Genomic DNA, 13,615 nt, shown 5'->3' on the forward strand with positions numbered 1-13,615 from the left:
AGACAACGAATGTTAAGTTTTGGAAGGTCCCTTAGATAAACAGTTGTGTGGATGAAAGAAAATATTCGTTTTGCTTAGTAATCAATAAACAATTGCATACCTATATAATTAAGAACTGAGTAAGCGATCTTGTATTAGTGAATCTCGTGCCTATGAGCATTCAATCCCCTCTGAAAGTCCCAGCATAAAAGGTCTTCATATATTCTATTTACAGAAACTGCTATATCACGGTGATCCATTAGTCAATTACCTTCAGGAATGATTTTAAGGGTGAACAACGTAATATTCAAGAAACAGCAAACGCCAGCTTCAGTGATTGTAGCAAGTTAGGTGCAACGTACCTGCATTATGTTTGCCCACAGAAAACATAAGATGTAGAAACCAAGCAGAACTGAACTGAGTCACGTGTGTATTCGAAGTATAACGTGAATTTATGTTTTGAACCAATATACAGACTTCCCTCTCATATTTTGTGAGACAAATCATTTTAGAAGCATTCACCCGGTGAATATACTTGAACTGTTGTCATATTTCTTTAGTTCTGTTGCACAAGTGTTTATAAAATGTCAATCTATAGTCTACAAAATCTGCCTAAATCCTTGAAGTTGGCTATATATTAATGAGAAACATTTTTTATCCAGTAATAAACCCATTACGACAAACAGAATAGCTACTGACAGCAACCGTCCAAAAGCTGTGAAAGTTCTGCAGGTGACATTATTGTATAATTAAATTTTATATGAGCGTAGTGAATTCGTTTTAGTCGCCAGTGCACAGATAAGTATCTGGAGAAAATCATGAAGGAAGTACAAAAGTAAAAACACCTTATAGCCCTCTAGTAGTGGCATGATTCCGGTGTCGTTGCATCATTGGTAACTAAACCAAGTCGATATAAGACAGAAAAACATGGCAATGTCACCTGTCGCACACTGTAAGTGATAACGGGATACCAAACTAGGTAATCGTGACTGGGACAAAGATTTTCTCTCCAGATGCTCCTCACAGTAACTGTGCACCATCTCGAGCGGTTTAAATCGAATAGAGATGATTTTAATATTCGAAAATTTGTCTGTTCTTCTATTCAGCAAGATCATTTGTCTGAAAAACTCTGCAGTTATGTATAGCCGATATTTGCGAGTTAACGAACCTAACAACAACAGAAAAACAGGTCTCACAGGAACAGTACTCAATAACTGACAGTTAAGACCAGCGCAATCACAAGTCACAAATGAGATGGAACGAGGGGCGTTTGAAAATTCCGTGCAAAGTCCGAGAGATGGCACCACCGGCGCGTATCGAAGTCATGTTTATTAGTAGCATCTTTGGAAAGAACGCACATCAAGTTTCAACCATATTGGTCTATTTCTTTGTGTTTGGCATTCGTGTGAATCAAGAAAGTCGAGTGATTGTCAAAAAATGGACGAAAAAGAATTTCGTGTGGTGATTAAAGATTACTTTATGAAAGGCAAAACGCCTCAGGAGACTAAAGAGAAGCTTGACAAACATTACGGTTCAAATGGTTCAAATGGCTCTGAGCACTATGCGACTTAACTTCTGAGGTCATCAGTCGCCTAGAACTTAGAACTAATTAAACCTAACTAACCTAAGGACATCACACACATCCATGTCGGAGGCAGGATTCGAACCCGCGACCGTAGCGGTCGCTCGGCTCCAGACTGTAGCGCCTAGAACCGCACGGCCACTCTGGTCGGCTACACATTACGGTGACTGCACCTTCGATTAGAACAGTTTATAAGTGGTTTCAGAATTTTAGGAAAGGCCATATGGGCACAAGTGATGCTGAACATTCTGGGCGCCCTGTGGAGGTTACGACTCAGATAAAATCCATGATATGGTGATGGATGGCAGAAGAGTTAAAGTGTGTGAGATTGCTAGTACTGTGGGCATCTCGAATGAAGGGGTATATAATATGAATCTTCAGGTTTTGGCTGCGCAAAGGCTGTTCCATTAAGTTTCGGGTGTGCAGCCGCAAGAATTCTCCTTTTTCTTCTAACATTTCGGCTTTATAACGTTCAGTCATCTTCAGAGTGAGACAGTTCTCACTCTGATGATGGCTGAATGTTATAAAGCCGAAATATTAGAAGAAGAAGGAGAATTCTTACGGCTGCACGCCCGTAACTTAATGGAACAGGTACATAATATTTTGCCTAAACATTTGGACATGAGAAAGCTATCCGCAAGATGGGTTCCGCGATTGCTCACACTTGACCAAAAACGGAATCGTGTGAAGTGTTGCAAGGATGGTTTGCAGTTGTTCAGGAAGAATCGTCAGGAGTCGTTTCGACCCTGTGGATGAAACATGGATACATTACTATACTCCTGAGACCTATCTAAACAATGGTTTACCAAGGGAGAATCGGCATCAAAAAACCGAAGACCATTCCTTCGACCGGAAAGGTTATGGCGACTGTCTTTTGGGATTCGCTAGGGATAATCCTCATCAAATACACTCCTGGAAATGGAAAAAAGAACACATTGACACCGGTGTGTCAGACCCACCATACTTGCTCCGGACACTGCGAGAGGGCTGTACAAGCAATGATCACACGCACGGCACAGCGGACACACCAGGAACCGCGGTGTTGGCCGTCGAATGGCGCTAGCTGCACAGCATTTGTGCACTGCCGCCGTCAATGTCAGCCAGTTTGCCGTGGCATACGGAGCTCCATCGCAGTCTTTAACACTGGTAGCATGCCGCGACAGCGTGGACGTGAACCGTATGTGCAGTTGACGGACTTTGAGCGAGGGCGTATAGTGGGCATGCGGGAGGCCGGGTGGACGTACCGCCGAATTGCTCAACACGTGGGGCGTGAGGTCTCCACAGTACATCGATGTTGTCGTCAGTGGTCGGCGGAAGGTGCACGTGCCCGTCGACCTGGGACCGGACCGCAGCGACGCACGGATGCACGCCAAGACCGTAGGATCCTACGCAGTGCCGTAGGGGACCGCACCGCCACTTCCCAGCAAATTAGGGACACTGTTGCTCCTGGGGTATCGGCGAGGACCATTCGCAACCGTCTCCATGAAGCTGGGCTACGGTCCCGCGCACCGTTAGGCCGTCTACCGCTCACGCCCCAACATCGTGCAGCCCGCCTCCAGTGGTGTCGCGACAGGCGTGAATGGAGGGACGAATGGAGACGTGTCGTCTTCAGCGATGAGAATCGCATCTGCCTTGGTGCCAATGATGGTCGTATGCGTGTTTGGCGCCGTGCAGGTGAGCGCCACAATCAGGACTGCATACGACCGAGGCACACAGGGCCAACACCCAGCATCATGGTGTGGGGAGCGATCTCCTACACTGGCCGTACACCACTGGTGATCGTCGAGGGGACACTGAATAGTGCACGGTACATCCAAACCGTCATCGAACCCATCGTTCTACCATTCCTAGACCGGCAAGGGAACTTGCTGTTCCAACAGGACAATGCACGTCCGTATGTATCCCGTGCCACCCAACGTGCTCTAGAAGGTATAAGTCAACTACCCTGGCCAGTAAGATCTCCGGATCTGTCCCCCATTGAGCATGTTTGGGACTGGATGAAGCGTCGTCTCACGCGGTCTGCACGTCCAGCACGAACGCTGGTCCAACTGAGGCGCCAGGTGGAAATGGCATGGCAAGCCGTTCCACAGGACTACATCCAGCATCTCTACGATCATCTCCATGGGAGAATAGCAGCCTGCATTGCTGCGAAAGGTGGATATACACTGTACTAGTGCCGACATTGTGCATCCTCTGTTGCCTGTGTCTATGTGCCTGTGGTTCTGTCAGTGTGATCATGTGATGTATCTGACCCCAGGAATGTGTCAACAAAGTTTCCCCTTCCTGGGACAATGAATTCACGGTGTTCTTATTTCAATTTCCAGGAGTGTATATAGAAAAGGGTAAAACTATTACAGGTGCATATTAATCATCGTCGTTGGACAGTTTGAAAATCGAGCTGCAAGAAAAACGCTGGCGATTGGCCAGCAAGAAAGTCCTTTTCCATCACGACAATGCACCAGCACACACCTCAGCAGTTGAGGTCGCCAAATTAATGGAAATAAAATTCCAGCTCGTTTCACATCCCCCCTATTCTCCAGACTTGGCTCCTTCGGACTACTATTTGTTCCCCAATTTGAAGAGATGGCTGGCGGGACAGATATTTTATTCGAACGAGGAGGTGATTGCAGCAACTAATAGCTATTTTGCAGAATTGGACAATTCCTATTATTCGGAAGGGATCAACAAATTAGAACAGCGTTGGTCGAATTGTATAAGTCTAGGAGGAGACTATGTCGAAAAATAAAAATGGATTACCCCAAACACGTAAGTAGCTTTTATTTTTCCAAGGACTTTTCAGACGCCTCTCGTATTTCCTAAGTGCTAAAGATTTTCTTGGAACAACATACAGGGTGTTCAAGAAAACTGTCACACAGTCCTATAAGAGGTACTATTTGTCAAAACCAGAAGAAAATTTCCAATAATGATACCCCCAGAAACCAATACCTGTCGACATATGCGCTAAGTTGTACTCTCATTCGCATCCGTCTCTTACGTAGAAATAGATCAAGTCCTACGCTCCTTCAGCCGTAGAAATAGATCAAGTCCTACGCTCCTTCAGCCCTTCTTCGCAGTGGAACAGGCACTCTTATAAAATACACCTGGCTCCATTCGCACTGCGCCACTTGCATTGGTCACACGGTCCTGTAACCTCTACACGCTGTCCAGTGTTTTGGAGAGGAACGGCAGTAGTACTCGTGGAGTGAGGGTGTGTGGGAAGCATGGGTTATGAGTTCAGGTCCCGGCTAGTAGAGACTGAGGGAACTCTGACGGTAGAGTCCGCCAGGATACGGTGGTCGATGTGCACTGACGAGTTTTCGTCCAAAGCGCTGGGCAAGTTCATTCGTTTGTTCGGAAGGGGAGGCCGACAAGTTTTTCCATGTTTCGGCCAGTCAGCGATGACAGAACCGAGGCGTACGCCCTGCAGTCTTTCACAAACAACTTTACAGAAACTATTCAGTAAAAAAAAATCCTTTTTGCTTTAATTATAGCTTTATATGTCAGGTTCACGATGACGTTCCCCCCATTTCGTTAATGGTCGTAGTCATTAGAGATGGGAAAAGTCGTTCATCCTTAGGAACTAGTTCACTGGTGATCGCTCTTTTTTGGGAACCGTTTATTTTTACTCGTTCACTGTTCATTGTGCTTAGTATATGTTTCTTATGAAAAACTGAAAGTTAGTAGCATAGGTGACTGAAGATGGAAGGTGCCAAGAGGGGGCACTTACCTCCATCCTGGAGTACAGATTTTTTATTCATAACAAAATTCTCACAAACTTGTAATTTTCGTGATTGTCTTTTTAGTCAACTGTAGCGTTATGTGGCTGATCGCAGTGAAATAATATAAGGTGGCGCACGAAAAACCGGCCCCGAGTACAAACTGCTCGCCAATTACGCACTGTTTGTTGACCGCTACGAGTAGAATAGATAAACATGTGATAATTAGGCAGTGGAGAAATAAAGAATAAGCTAATGCAAACAACTTCGAAACAACAGATGACGATTGGGACGCGACAATGAGCAGCCTAGTACTCGGGGCCGATTTTTCGTGCGCCACCCTGCACCACTGAAATAATATTGTAGCAGTTACCATATTCTCTTTACAAAATGTGACACCATACACTCGATTACGAAACGCAGGCTGCATTCGGTTGTAAGTCGGTCTGCCTTCCAAAACAATGAACATGTTCTTTTCCCTTGGATCAAAAAAAGACGGAAAATGGCCATTCGTGTGTGCCGTGACGACATCCTTTGCATGTCGAATAACAAAGAATCTTGCCTTTTTACAAATATTTCTTCTGCTGTTTATCGAAATGGTGAAGTAAGCTGATACGCCGTTTTGTTGCCTGAAAAAATGCATGTTTTACATACCATGTAATTTTTATGTAAGTTACGTTATTATACAATACATTTTAACTACCGGTCGCAGACGATGAGTAGACTACGAATAGAACCGGAAGTTCAGAGTTCAAAAAAGGTTTGAAACAGATCTAGAATAGGCGTGCGAAGCAAATGAAACGAACAACTCGATACTGCGACGAGTGGCCACGCGAAGAAGGATGAGTCCGGCCGCGGAAGACCGAGACCCAAGGCAGACAGGAACGGGACCGAGGCTGGAACGAGACCGGCCGACATGCCGTTGCGGGAACGAGACCGACCGTATCCCGTTCCCGGGAACTATTAGCAGAAAGCAGCGACCGAAGTGAACTATGAAAAACCGTTCCTTAGAATTCGTTCCTCGCTCGTTCCGTTCATCTTGGTGAACCGTTCCTCTGGACCCGTTAGTTCGTGAACGACCCATCTCTAGTAGTCATTGTGATATTTACGTGGAAGTAAGACGCTGCGCGAAATTCGGAAAAGTTTGCAATGAAAAACAGAGGTCGCTATGATTTTGCGTTTGGTGCGTATTACAGAATATATTGTTGCGTCTGAAATTTAGCTAACATATTGAATTTTTCTTTCGACTTGGGTAGAGGTATCAATCTCTCATCAATCTTGAGAAAACTGATCTGATGTAGCACACTCATTTGCGATCGCGCCGCAACGGCGCCAGAGCCAGAGTGAAATATCCACAAAATTCCTCCTATTTCCTAAACGGTTTGAGATATGGAAATGAGATTTTGGCAAATTATTGCACATAAAGACGAGAGTATTTTGACACAGCGTTATTATGTAAAACTTCATCTACCATGTTATTCCACTAACTAAAGGCTTTTCCGATGAAATAATGTTATTTTTAAGGGCCATCGACAGCTGGTAAAACGAGAAATGCTATGGGTTTTGGAACAGAGTAAGTGAAGACGTTACACTATTTTTGTAGCGAGGATGTGCTTCTTCGCAAGTTACTGACCTTACTTTTACTCAGTTCCTCATATAATAAACTTCATAAATCACTGTTTTAGGATTCTCTCGCGATTGTGTCCGCACAACATGTTACTGAGCTGTAACCGTGTAAACTCCGCTGTATTTTGGTAAAAGAAGCAAATTTTTACATTGCAACCAGAGGAATGTGTAGGTTTTACTCAAAATTCGCCACTCATGACGCTTCTCTGAAAATTACAGATGGTTAACAAGCCAGGCGAAAATAAATCGTCCGCAGCTCGTGGTCGTGCGGTAGCGTTCTCGCTTCCCGCGCCCGGGTTCCCGGGTTCGATTCCCGGCGGGGTCAGGGATTTTCTCTGCCTCGTGATGACTGGGTGTTGTGTGATGTCCTTAGGTTAGTTAGGTTTAAGTAGTTCTAAGCTCTAGGGGACTGATGACCATAGATGTTAAGTCCCGTAGTGCTCAGAGCCATTGAAAATAATTTTTTGCAGAATTCTTTTAAGATACTAACCGAAGCAGAGGTGACAGCAGATCTTTTTGATCCATGCAAGTGCGTGCATGGAGGATCCCCACTCAATATTCATAAAAAATGTGAGCGTAAGCTTCGTCTTAGAACGCCACTTCCTCTCCAGTGCCCCCCCCCCCTTCCCCAAAAATCAACCAACCAACCAACCCCTCCAGCACTCGGTAATTCCCCTACAGTACCTGCCCATAACCCCCCCCCCCCCCCCCCACACTACTGTTCTCTCCACGTGTTCCTTGCCATCTGCACAGCTGCCGGCCACAGGATTCTATGCAGACTATACAGCAATATGTCACAGATATCCAGTGTCTTCCTGTGTTATTTGTCATACAAAAGTATTGCAGCGCCATTTATCAATAGGAGAATACTCGTCCAGTCATGGCACGTGTCTCTGTGAAATACCCGTGCGACGTCCAGGTTCTACCGTGGTGAGCAGGGTCTCTGAAAGAACAGGTGTGGAACCAGTTTGGACTTCAACTCCGTCCCGGTACTAGTATAAAGGATAGCAAGGACCAGCAGATGACAGGATGGCTTCATTACATCCTTCCCAAACGATTCCCAGAAAGAGTGCAACGTCATACTGACAAGTGGTCTCATACTGTCAAGTTCTTCGTAAACCTGACTCGATTTTGTAATCACTGGAAAAGCATCAAATGCCCTCTCAACTCGAGAAGCTTCGTTTCGTTTCCTCCTTCCCTCCTGGATGTCTCACGCTTTTTTGTCAGGCAGCGTGTATTTACATCTGCCTCTGTATCTGAGTGCTCAGGGTAGATGGCTGCCATGCGTAGAACCCCTGTTCGATTCCCGGTGCTGCAAAGGATTTTTGCTTGGTGGGAGGACTGTAATCAGTGTGCATTCATCCCTGAGATGGCGGTTGAAGAGCTACTTGAATTATAAGTGGCGGCTGCACGATCTAAAAAGTCGCCAAAGCGGTCGGGGAGCGGTGTGCTTACCACATACCACACTGGCAAGACGTCAGAAGGCATAGGTTGGCACGGCTGCCGGTCGACATCTCTTGTGCCTTAAGGGTCTGGACAAGCAACTCGTTAAAGTTTGTACGGGTATAACAAAAATGTATGGTACAAATTGCAGGACACATTCCTCACACGTAGACAAAGCAATTATATGAACACGTGTATGTAAATGCTTTGTTTCCATGTTACAACTCATTTTCTCCAACTCATTAATCATGGGGTGCATACACGAACAGAACGCACCAGCATACCACATGCAGCTCTTTCTGAGAGGAGATGTTCAATACGCTCTCCATGGGCGTTGATACATGCATCAACCAGCCGTCGTGGTGAATCTCGGACGCACTTATTTAGCCCTGGAGTGTTGCGTATGTTTGGTTGGTTGGTTGGTTTGTGGGGTTGAAGGGACCAGACTACAAAGGCCACCGGTCCTTACGTATGGTTTCGAAGCCTTCCGTAATACTGGCACGGAGACGTTGAACATCTTGTACTGGGGTTCCATACACAAGAGCTTTCAAATGCCCCCACAAATGAAAGTCCAGTGGGTTTAGGTCTAAAGAGCGTGGAGGCCAGCCAATTTGTCCATCTTTACCTATCCATCTGTCCGTTGAGCCTCGGGGGGCGTGGGGGGGGGGAAGAAATTGAGGCCCAACCAGTCCCCAACAGCTGGTCGGTTCGAACATTGACAGAAAACTTTGAACATAGCTCCTTAGGTTCAGTGACCGTGTCAGAATTATATTACAACAAATAAGCCCTCTGTCACAAATATGAAGTCAAAATTGACCAGGTTTCGACGCTACTATGACCATCGTCTTCAGAATTAAACTAACTGTTCTAAAACATACAACACCTCATGCAATGAAATTAATCAAAAAAAATGTTTTTCTATTCCTTTCATAGGACCCATTTCCTATCAGATTCAGAGCATGCTTCGCAACAAATACAACAGCGATGTTGCCTTCTCTACTAATAATAATCTGAAGAGAAACTTCATCCATAATTTGAAATCCATTCGCTCCCCTACAGAAAGTTCTGGCGTTTATAAGATCATCTGTGATACCTGCTCCTCCTATTATATAGGGGAAACTGGACGTGCTTTCACCATCAGATATAAAGGACATCTTTTGAGAAAGAACGGCACCAGTCCCCTAAATTCATCCTTTGCCGATCATCTCTTAATTACTGGACACGTGCCTAAAGGCATAGGTGATAGCAATATTCTGCATACCGAAAAGAAGCGGCGTAGGTTAGATGTTTTAGAGGAATTGCAGATTTTCAAACATCTCTCTCGTCATGATGGCCTCATTCTCAACGAACAGCTGCAGCTGCGAAATAAAAACTTTTTCGACTGTATAAAGCCATTGCTTGATCTTTGATTCAGATTTCCTCATGCAGTTTAACGAAATTTTGTTTTCCTGTTAGATCTTTGCTGTTTTCTTGTATGTCATATCTGACGTTTTTTTACGTTACAAAATGTGTTTCTGTTTAAAACAGATAAATATGTAACTTCAACCTATTATTATTAGTGGTTACGTTATGCCTGAATCAGCTGCATCACAATTTCATGTGTAATTTTGAATGTACAGTAGCCTAGTTGTTTCAGCGGTTACTAGATGGCGCTCGTAGCAACACCACGTTTACTTGCCCACACTTTCTAACGTGGGCACCTCAGTTTTGTTGCAATCCTCGCGCACTCAAGGAGGAGCAGCCATTAGCGGCTCGCCATCTTATTTACGACCATTCATGACGTCGCCTTTCCGGGTTAGATTTTTTTTTATGTGACTTGTAAGTACTGCACTCTTTCTAGTCAGTACAAACTTTAATTTCATTAATGTATCATATACTTAATATGTTTTAGAACAGCTAGTTTAATTCTGAAGACAACGCTCATAGTAGCGTCGAAAACTGGTCAATTTTAACTTAATATTTGTGACCGAGGGCTTATTTGTTCTAATACAATTGACAGAAAATCTTTGTTGAAGATGTGTGAGGATTGATGTCTACCCATACATGCCGACTGTGAAAATTTATAATCTGATCTTGTTGAAATTCGGAGATAATGAGTTGTAACATGGAAACAAGGAGTTTCCAGATTCATATATGCCTGTGAGGAATGTGTCCTTCAATATGTACAGTGCGTTTTTGTATTTACGCTTTTGATTTGACTCATTCTCTAATGAAGTGATTAGGCAGCAACATCGGGTAGCATTAGGTAGCAGTAGAGCGATCTAGAACAGAATTGGGACTGCGCTGTCAACCGCGCCTCGCAAGGAAGTGGTGGGAGGGTAAAGGGAGTGGTGTGGTGGGGTGGGGGTGGAGGCTGGGCTTGCGGTGAGGGGGAGGGATGGAGCGTGCGAGAAAACGCTAAAAATTGATAGCAGCGAGGCGGCAAACTGTGAAAAATGGCGCTTGCGGCCGCGGTCTGGCCATCTGTCACCGCCGCTGGGACCCCACAACTAATGGCAGCTCCGCCCCCGCACGCCCCATCCGCCTCCGCGACGGGGTTCCCTCAGCCACTGCACCGCACCCCACCTTGGCGTCGCGAACATCGCAGTTCCCTGCGTCCAAGAGCACCTCACAATCAAACGCCGCGAAGGTGAGAACGCCGCTTTGCCGACGGGATGCAATAGCAAAAATGGAAGTAGTTATATAGGGTGTCCGAAGAGTCTTCCCTTATTACATAAATTGATAACGCAGGCTATAAGTAAGATACAAATATGAAACTTGTGTAGAATTGTTTACAACGATCAAAGATTTTTTCTGTTTTAGGTTCGCAGTACGTAAGTAATGGATGAGGTGCAGTGCCCAAGAAGCCATGTTAACCAATCAGGAGAAGGCACAGTGTGTCATGTGGTACCATGAGACACGATCACCAACCACAGTGCAGAGACACTTCCAGACAACATTTGGAAGGAATCCACGTGATGTCAAGAGCATTAAAGCCTGGTATGAGAAGTTCAAGAACACAGGATCGGTTGCTGACCTTCCGACGTCTGGTCGACCAAGAATCTCAGCAGACAGGGTGGAAGCTGTAAGGCAGTCTTTTCTGCGAAGTCCGAAGAAATCGGTGCGCAGGGCCGCACGTGAATTACAGATGCCAAAAAGCTCTCTCCATGACATGTTACACAAACGTTTATTGTTTCGTGCATACAAAGTGCAAATCGTTCAGGCCTTGTTGCCCAATGACAGTACACGTCGATATGACTTTGCAGTCGAAATGCTATCACGTATTGAGGACCATTATGGTTATCTCAGACGAACTGCCTTTTCCGACGAAGCGACCTTTTTTGTCAGTGGAGTAGTGAATCGCCATAATGTGCGCATTTGGGGTTCAAAACCCCCTGGCGAGGTCAAGGAGTGCACCAGAGGCAGTCCAAAGGTGAATGTTTGGTGCGCGCTATTGCACGATCGAATTATTGGGCCATTCTTCTTCGCTATGGCTACTATCACATCTGCAATGTATCTGGACATGTTGCAACTGTATGCCGTTCCTCAGCTGCTTCAGTCTTGTTTCAGCAAGACGGTGCACCGCCTCATTGGGGTTTGGACGTCCATGCCTATCTCGAGCTCTCCTGGGCGATGGATTGGTCGTGATGGGCCAACGGTTTGGCCTCCACGCTCTCCTGACATAACCCCATTAGACTTCTTTTTATGGGTTTATGTCAAGGGCGAGATCTACCGAACACGTGTACCAGATCTTGAAACCCTGCGGCAACGGATAACCACAGTCATTGAATCGATCCCTCCAGTGATGTTCGTTAATGTCTGGACGGAAATTGAATTTCGCCTAGATGTGCTACCTGAAACCAAGGGTGCTCATGTGGAAGTTTACTGATGTGTGAAAAAAAAACTTTGATAGTTTGTAAACAATTAGACACCAGTTTCATGTTTGTATCTTACTTCTAGCCTGAGTTATCAATTTATGTATTCAGGGAAAGAATTTTCGGACACCCTGTACAAACCGTCTAAGCCCGAAGTATGTATCAACGCCCATACTCTGTGGGTCATTCTGCATTTTGTAGCGGAAACCAAACCCCTCTGTGCCACATAACGAACCTGCACACAGTATGGTAGAAAAGAAAGAGGGAATAAATGAAGATAATAGGGGTACATATGAACTGCGAGAAGAATTAACAGCCGCGCGGAGTAGCCGCGCGGTCAAGGGTGTCTTCTCACGGTTCGCGCGGTTGCCCCTGAAGGAGGTTCGAGTCCTCCCTCGGGCATGGGTGTGTGTGTTGTCCTTAGCGTAAGTTAGTTTAAGTTAGATTAAGTAGTGTGTAAGACTAGGGACCGATGACCTCAGTGGCGCAGTGGTTAGCACACTGGACTTGGATTCGGGAGGACGACGGTTCAATCCCGCGTCGCCGGCCGCTGTGGCCGAGCAGTTCTAGGCGCTTCAGTCTGGAACCATGCGACCGCTACGGACGCAGGTTCGAATCCTGCCTCGGGCATGGACGTGTGTGATGTCCTTAGGTTGGTTAGGTTTAAGTAGTTCTACGTTCTAGGCGACTAATGACCTCAGATGTTAAGTCCATAAGTGCTTAGAGTCATTTGAACCATTTTTGAACCAATCCCGCTGCCGGTCACCCTGATTTAGGTTTTCCGTGATTTCCCTAAATCACTTCAGGAAAACGTCGGGATGGTTTCTTCGAAAGGGCACGGCCGACTTCCTTCCCCATCCTTCCCTAATCCGATGAGACCGATGACCTCGCAGTTTGGTCTCTTCCCCCAAATAACCCAACCCAACTCGATGACCTCAGCAGTTTGGTACCATATAGCCCTTACCACAAATTGACAAAAAAAAGAATAATTAAGATAGAGTACTGGAAGACCTAAGCCGAAAAAAGGCAGAAACTCCCTCAGAATTAATGAGACCCTCGCTGCAGACAGCCATAGAAAAACTATCCCACATGGTGTACAAGACATATGAGACTGACAAAATGTCCTCGGGCTTCAAGAAGAACGTAATAACTACAATTCCAAGGAAATCAGGTGCTGCCAGTTAAAAATACTACAGAATCTTCAGTTCAATAAGTCGTTGTTGCAAAATACCGACACGAAATATTTACAGAAGATCCGAAAAAATGGTAGAGACCCACTTCAGGGAAGATCAGTTAAGTTTTTGAGTAATACAGGAACACTTCAGGCAACACTGACCTCCCACTCACCTTGGAAGATAGGCTGAAGAAAGGCAAGGCTACATTTATAGCATTTGAAGAGTTAGACAGAGCTTTTG

This window comes from Schistocerca piceifrons, chromosome 2, assembly GCF_021461385.2.
Source record: "Schistocerca piceifrons isolate TAMUIC-IGC-003096 chromosome 2, iqSchPice1.1, whole genome shotgun sequence".
Classification (NCBI taxonomy): Eukaryota; Metazoa; Arthropoda; class Insecta; order Orthoptera; family Acrididae; genus Schistocerca; species Schistocerca piceifrons.